At 31.6% G+C, this 7,115-nt stretch overlaps 1 long non-coding RNA gene across 1 annotated transcript; it reads right to left on the bottom strand.

Annotated features, from left to right (window-relative positions):
- Positions 1-4,754: 4,754 nt before the first annotated feature.
- LOC128201772 (uncharacterized) lies at positions 4,755-6,887 on the bottom strand. Its single transcript, XR_008253424.1, has 3 exons — positions 6,776-6,887; positions 5,443-5,640; positions 4,755-5,006 (listed from the first exon to the last, which is right to left on the bottom strand). It is a non-coding gene; the product is annotated as an uncharacterized LOC128201772 (long non-coding RNA).
- Between the last annotated feature and the right edge of the window lie 228 nt (positions 6,888-7,115).

Here is a 7,115-nt window from a genome sequence, read left to right as displayed (position 1 = left end):
AGCTGTTCGGCAATGGACAGTTAATGGCTGATTAATAATAATAATGTGGGCGAAATGTATATCATAAGGTTAAATTGAAATATACAAACGATACAAAATTCTTAGGAATATATTCGATAGAAATGGACAGACAATGAATAAAGATATTTATTTTCATTAATTATTTTTATTTATATCAGGGAATGGATTTGATTTTTTTTATTATTTTTATGCCACTGAGGTGGCAAAAAAGCATATGTTTTAATTATCAAAATAGGTCAAATACTTAAAATAGCTATTTTAATGAAGATACCTATATTAATTTTTAAAATAATACTTTATAAATTTAAAAATAAAAAGAAATCAAAAGAAATAGTTCCCAAATCGAATTAAAAATCGGCCTGATCTAAGAAACGTTTAGATCCTATTACTTGCAATATTTACTGAAAAAGAGCGATTATTCCTTTGTTTAAAAAAATATGTGTCAATTTTAATCAGCTAAAATGCCATGTCGTTGCCTAAATTTTAACCTATTTTTAACATTCGAAGCTTCCTCTATATAATCCAAGATTCAAGTTTACAACGCAAATCGCATATTTATAAATGAATTTTGTTTCAAAATGAGCAGTTTATTGCTTCGCAAAGAAAACCGGCATCGTCAATCGTGACAAAATTAATAATGGACTGACACAAGAATAAACCTTATTTGCATATTGCAAAAGTAATTCTGAAAATTTATTCAGAATTGACGATGTATTTGCGTAAGTAACACAGTCACAAAAAATAAATTAAAAAATTAAACACCAAAAATCTCGCAACCACTTGGTAGAGAATGCTACTAGCATTAAGTCAGCCTTTTGAACCGTGTTCTATTTTAATCAATAAAGTTATTTAAATAAATAATAATAATAATAATAAATCTTTATTAACAAATACAGGTTTGCACTGTTACATATTTTTTGCCCTAGCTTACAAATTAGGGTAACCTGTGCCTTGTAAGCCAGTACCTTCCAACACACAAGAACTAATACTTTGTATTTTTACATGCAGAATTAACAATATTAAGCTACAAACATAATAAACAGGGGGAAAGGGATTGTTAGCAATGGAGTTTGACAGCCCCATTGCTAGCAATATGCCTTATTAGGTCGACCTCCACATGGTTCCCCCTGGAAACCATCGTGAACAATTCTTGTTGAATTCATCACGATGGGCTAACTGACCTACTTCATCCTCGCCTATCATCCTTCACTGGTGTCATGCCGGTGTATACCGATAGCGCATGTGGGGCTACCATTTCATTATCAGCCATTAAAAAAAAACATAATAAACAGAATGAATAAAAGAAGGAAAAAGAAAAGAAATTAATGTTTAACTATGTAGAAGATTACAGTTAATATTTTTTTTAAATCTGTAACGTTCAGTGTATGGTGTGAGAGAAGGTGAACAGTGTGAATGTGTATGTTTAAAGTGAGAGGAAGAGTGGTATTAATGTGTATGTTATTTTTGTTTATTCTTATACTTTTATATATAAATTCAGTAACTCTATTGCTCTTATCTATATTGAATCTATACAATTACGGTTATGTACTTTAAGCAATGGCAACGCTTGGGGGTATCATGGCCGAAACAGTATAGTCTGTTATGTCCATGATACTGCTCATGTCTATAGGCGACCATCCGGACATTTTGTAATCTTCCCCCCCCCCCCCTATCCCTATCATCTTCTTCTATACTTATAATAAATCTGTAGAGAGGTCAATTCTGTACATAAAATATATATCCAAAATAACTATTAGCGGGTGATTGGTGATCGATACTGATGCAAAAAATGAAAATGCAATCAGTAAAATTTTTGTCTGTCTGTCTGTATGTTCGTTATAGAAACAAAAACTACTCTACGAATTTTAACGAAACTTGGTACAATTATTCTTTATACTCCTGGGCAGGTTATAATATACTTTTCATCACACTACAATCAATAGGAGCAGAGCAGTGAAGGAAAATATTAGAAATGTTCACCCGTGCGACGCCAGCAACGCAATATCGAAACATTCACGAATAATTCAGACGAATTAAGTAACTACATTTCCTGGAAGACTCTCAGAATTACAGTTGCGTTATTTAAATTCATATCTGTATTTAAATATACCTCAGAAAATCTCAGGTAACCCCTTAAATCATTAATTTCTTGCGGGGCATTGTTTAATGAGCGAACAAACAAACAGTCACGGTACAATGGTCCATTATAACACAATATTCGGAGCTGGGACCGCGTCATTAGGGCGCGCTCGACTCGACCGCATCTGTACAAGTTTCACTTCGCGGCACAGGTGCTTTAATAGAGACAACCGCCATATTGGATTGTAAAATGTTCACCAATATACAGGCATAATTAAAGACAATGATAGGCTATTATCGAAGGTACAAATAGTAATATAATCATAGAGTACTTCCCCTTATTCATAAAAACGTTAAATTGGTCATAAACTTATTTTAGCTATACTGTTTTGTCTCTTCCTTTTGTAATAAATTTCCAATTTGAAAGAAATTGACGAAATAGTGTAATAGCTAAATAGATTTAAACAAGTTTTTAGTTTTTATGAATAAGAAGTTTAGTGTACATTATCTACGTACAAAATTTAATACAAATCTATCCAACAATTTGAATGTGATAAGTAACAAACATCCAAACTCTTGCATTTTTATTTCATAGTAGTTTTACTGTGTTTTTATTATTTAATATATACTTCTTATAGTTTCACTATAAGAAATACTGGATTGACTTACATTATTACGCATTCGCTCGTGCTCTTATTACAGCCGCTAATGATTAAAAGTCTTGAATAATTCCGAAACTAGTCGAGCTTTTTCGACTAGTTTCGGAATGCGTTGCCAATCCTGAGGACTCAGGTTTTATTCCTCTGTACCCTGTAAATTCCTTGCCAAATCCCATCATTTAAACTGAAACATAGCCATGCAAATACAACTGTTTCACGGTAGAAACACGAATGGGACAGAGGTGCTCAAGCAAACGACTCTTGTATAAAGTCTCCTTCTGGTAAAAATATATAGTTTTACATTTAAAATGTACTATGTTATGTGTTTTATATGTAACTTACAACTGCAATAAAGAATATATATGTTTTTTACGTCAAAATCTCGGGTAACTCTTTAATCGTTAATTCCTTGCGTTACAAATAAACAGTCACAGTACAATGGTCGTTCACAACACAATATTCGGGGCTGGGACCGCGTCATTAGGGCGCGCTTGACTCGACCGCATCTGTACAAGTTTTACTTTGCAGTTTAGGTACTTTAATGGAGTTAACTGTCACATTAGATTCTAAAATGTTTGGCGAAATGTAAGTTGCATGCATGTTGTATGTTATATTCCCTCTAACAGCACCATAGACTGATGTTGTTTAACAAGAAATATGTCATAATTTTTACATTATATTAATTTGTTATTTTATTTATTCCTTATTGACCACAATACCAAAACAATAAATTACAAAAAAAAATACAGAGTTTTTTACAAATAAAAAAAAATATATAGGAAACTTTACTTCAAGTGAATAAAAATTTATTCACTTATTATTTATTCGTTTATTCACATAATCGTATTGAGAACCTCTTTTTTTAAGTTGGATATGGTTCTGTAGAAATTTTAATAAAATTGAATCAATAGTTTAATTTTTAAATCAAAATATATAATATTTCAAAATATATAAAATATACAATCAAAATATACATTTTTTAAAAAATTTACTTGTATTGTAGAAAAACCTACACAATTTTTTTTAATTGTGCCCTGTTTGCTTATAATTGTGAGCTGTTTGCCCCATTATTATTTATAAAAAAAAATACATTATATGCTCCTTATTGAGGAGGTTAACAATTTCCCACTTTTATAGTGAATAATAAATAAATAATTGTCTTTATAATAATAAATTACTTCCGTATATTTAATACAAAATTATGCAAGAAAAAAAAAACAAAAGAACATTAGATAAAATAAAAATATATGGCTATTAAAATAAAAAGAAGGTTGCACTCTTCAACACTCCTATCTAAAAAAAAAGTTCAGTATCACTAAAAAAAGTGCTCTAAAAATTTTGATTTATATATCTATAAATAAATAAAAACCAAACCGTCCCCACAACTTTCCTTGTCCGCAGAACAAACGCTTTCATTTCAGCAGGTTCCCCGCTCGCTGTCGAAACTTATTTGCATAAGTAAAACTGGAAATGGACCGAAAAATGTACGGAATCCAACTGATTCATTTGTAGCGCCCACCGGCGCCGCGAGGTAATCCCATTGTAATTTTTCGCTTCTCATTAATTCTCTTCTGTATGTTGTTCAATGAATTTTCTCACTTAAATATTCACGCTAACTTTTCTCCTAGTATACCTACATGTATAAAGGTATAAACAGAACAAGAAGATTAATCTATATATATATAAAAATTAATGCCACTTTTCGTTGTAATTTTATAACACTAGAACGGGCTCACCTATCCAAACCAAATGTTTAGGCTTTGTTCGGACTATTTAGAACATGGTTTATGTGAAGTTTACACATAATCGGTCGAGCGGTTCTTCATTTATCACATATTTCGTAACAAATGAATTCAATAAATGGCGCATCATATTTGTTTTGTTAATAGGGATTTTTGTGCCAAATTCAAACTTTTTTAAGGTGGGAATTGTGCTGTCAAATTGATTTTTTTTTCAGTGTGACAGTACAATTAAATTATTAATAGAAAAAGGCGGGAAACTCGAATAAGAACAAGCGGGTTTTTTAAATTTTTTTTATTAATTTATAAAAACTATCTCTATCAATTCTTATTATTGAATAAAATATTATATTTTCACTAAATTCAGTGACAGTAATATAATTAGCATTCATGGGGAAGCGCAGTTGTAGGAAAAGGAAAAAAAAAGATGACGATTCAGGTGATGTAGACCATGAACCTTGTAATGACAAGGATATATATTCGGAAGATACTTCTACTGACTCAGAATCTGAAATTGATAAGGCCGATAAGTATAAACCTTACTACGTCACAGATTATATTAGAAGATATCCCGAGGAATCCCCTGGGACAGAATTTGTTGTCTTTGTAGAATCCTCAGATAGTCAGAAAACCATTGGATCCAGAGACTTGCTCTCACTCTCCTCCTGTTTAAAACGTTTTAATAAAGGGGTAACTTATCTTAGATCTATAAATAAATTCAAAATCGGAGTATACTTTCAAAAGCCAGACTTAGCCAATGCTTTTTTAAATAATAAAACTTTTTTAAATGACTACCATTTTAAGGCCAGTATTCCTGCTTCTTCAACAGAAGTTACAGGCGTTATTAGAAATGTACCTACAAATATATCTAATAAAAAAATATATACTATGATATCGAGTTCTAAGAAAATTATTGCTATTAAAAGAATTTTAAGAAAAAATACCTTGACTCATGGATATGTGTTACAGCCAACTCTAACCGTGACAATTACTTTTGCTGCATCTGTATTACCTGAATATCTGGATATTGGAGGTTGGCGCCACAATGTCACTCCATATATACCACCAGTTAAACAATGCTACCGGTGCTTGAGGTATGGACATTTAGCTAAATTCTGTAAGAATTCTGAGCGTTGCAGCATCTGCAAAGGTGAGCATAATTATAAAACTTGTACAACTGGAATGGAAAACGCTATTTGTGTACACTGCAATGGAAATCACACAAGTGTATCACCGCAATGCCCTGTTAAACAAAAGAAAATTGCTGAAAATAGATCTAAATTCAGACCTGCTTCTTTTGGAGATATACTTAGCACTGAAATATTTCCTAAACTGGGTAACAAACCTAAAAAAAATGTAGACCTAATTTCAATTCTAAATTCTGATAACAAGAGTTTATCACTTTTAATAGAAAGCATAATCAAACTTATTTCACTACATAACACAAAGAACACATCTATTAACACTAAAAGTGTTTTGAATGTGTTATATGATACTTTTGGTAATACACCTATTTCACAAAATTCAATCGAGACCAATTAACTATCATACAGTGGAACGCTCAGAGCCTACTGAGCAATCGACTTATTTTTACACAATTTTTAAATGAACATCATATTCACATTGCTCTCATCTCAGAAACTTGGCTAAAACCACATTACAAATTAAAAATTAAAGATTATTGTATAGAACGAAATGATTGTGGTAATAACCACAATGGAGTAGCGATTATTATACATAATAGTATTAGATATAAAAAACTTCACTCTTTTTTCGACAATTCTTTGCAAACTATAGCTATTAGTATTGAAGTTAATAATTCTTGGTATTCAGTTGCCAGTATTTACTGTCCTACCAATAGTACACCTAGTTTTACTAAAGCCAAATTTAAGTTCTTTTTGGAGTCTCTTCCTAAACCCACTATCATATCTGGAGATTTAAATGCACATCATACTATGTGGGGTTGTACCTCCACTAATACAAGAGGTAAAGACATTCTTGATTGTTTAGATGAATGTAATTTGGTACTATTAAATGATAAGCAAGTTACTACTGTTGGCTCTCATATTTGGAGACCCAATGGCCTTGATTTAACTATGGTATCCCCATCCATATCATTAAAATGCGAGTGGTCGGTTCATGATGATCCGTTAGGAAGTTATCACCTGCCGACTTTTACTAAAATAAACACAAAGAACTCTTCATCAACTCCGTCAGGTGAACAACATGCTCCTATAGATGAAGTTAATAAACTTTTGTTAAATCGTATAAACCTACGTCTCGTTAATTGGGATCTTTATTCTGAAACTGTTAATCAATTACTTTTGGATTTCGAGTATGATGTCAATGAACCCTTAAACAATTACAATAGGTTCTGTAAAATTATTTTGACAGCTGTGGAACGTTCCGTTCCACGTAGGAACTTATCAAATAGCGGTGCAAATACTTCAAAGAGGCACAAACATATTGCAGTACCTTGGTGGAATAACAGGTGTGCGACAGCTGTCAATGATAGTAAAGCGGCTTACCTTAGGTTTAAACAAAATCCAACTCTCGATAATTACATAAATTTTAAAAGAGTTCAAGCTGTTAAAAGTTAGTAATTAAGCAAGTAAGA

This window comes from Galleria mellonella, unplaced genomic scaffold (assembly GCF_026898425.1).
Source record: "Galleria mellonella isolate WM207_F2 unplaced genomic scaffold, CSIRO_AGI_GalMel_v1 utg6114, whole genome shotgun sequence".
Taxonomy (NCBI): domain Eukaryota; kingdom Metazoa; phylum Arthropoda; class Insecta; order Lepidoptera; family Pyralidae; genus Galleria; species Galleria mellonella.
The sequence above is the reverse complement of the archived record's forward strand: the minus strand, read 5'-3'. Positions and strand labels throughout refer to the sequence as shown.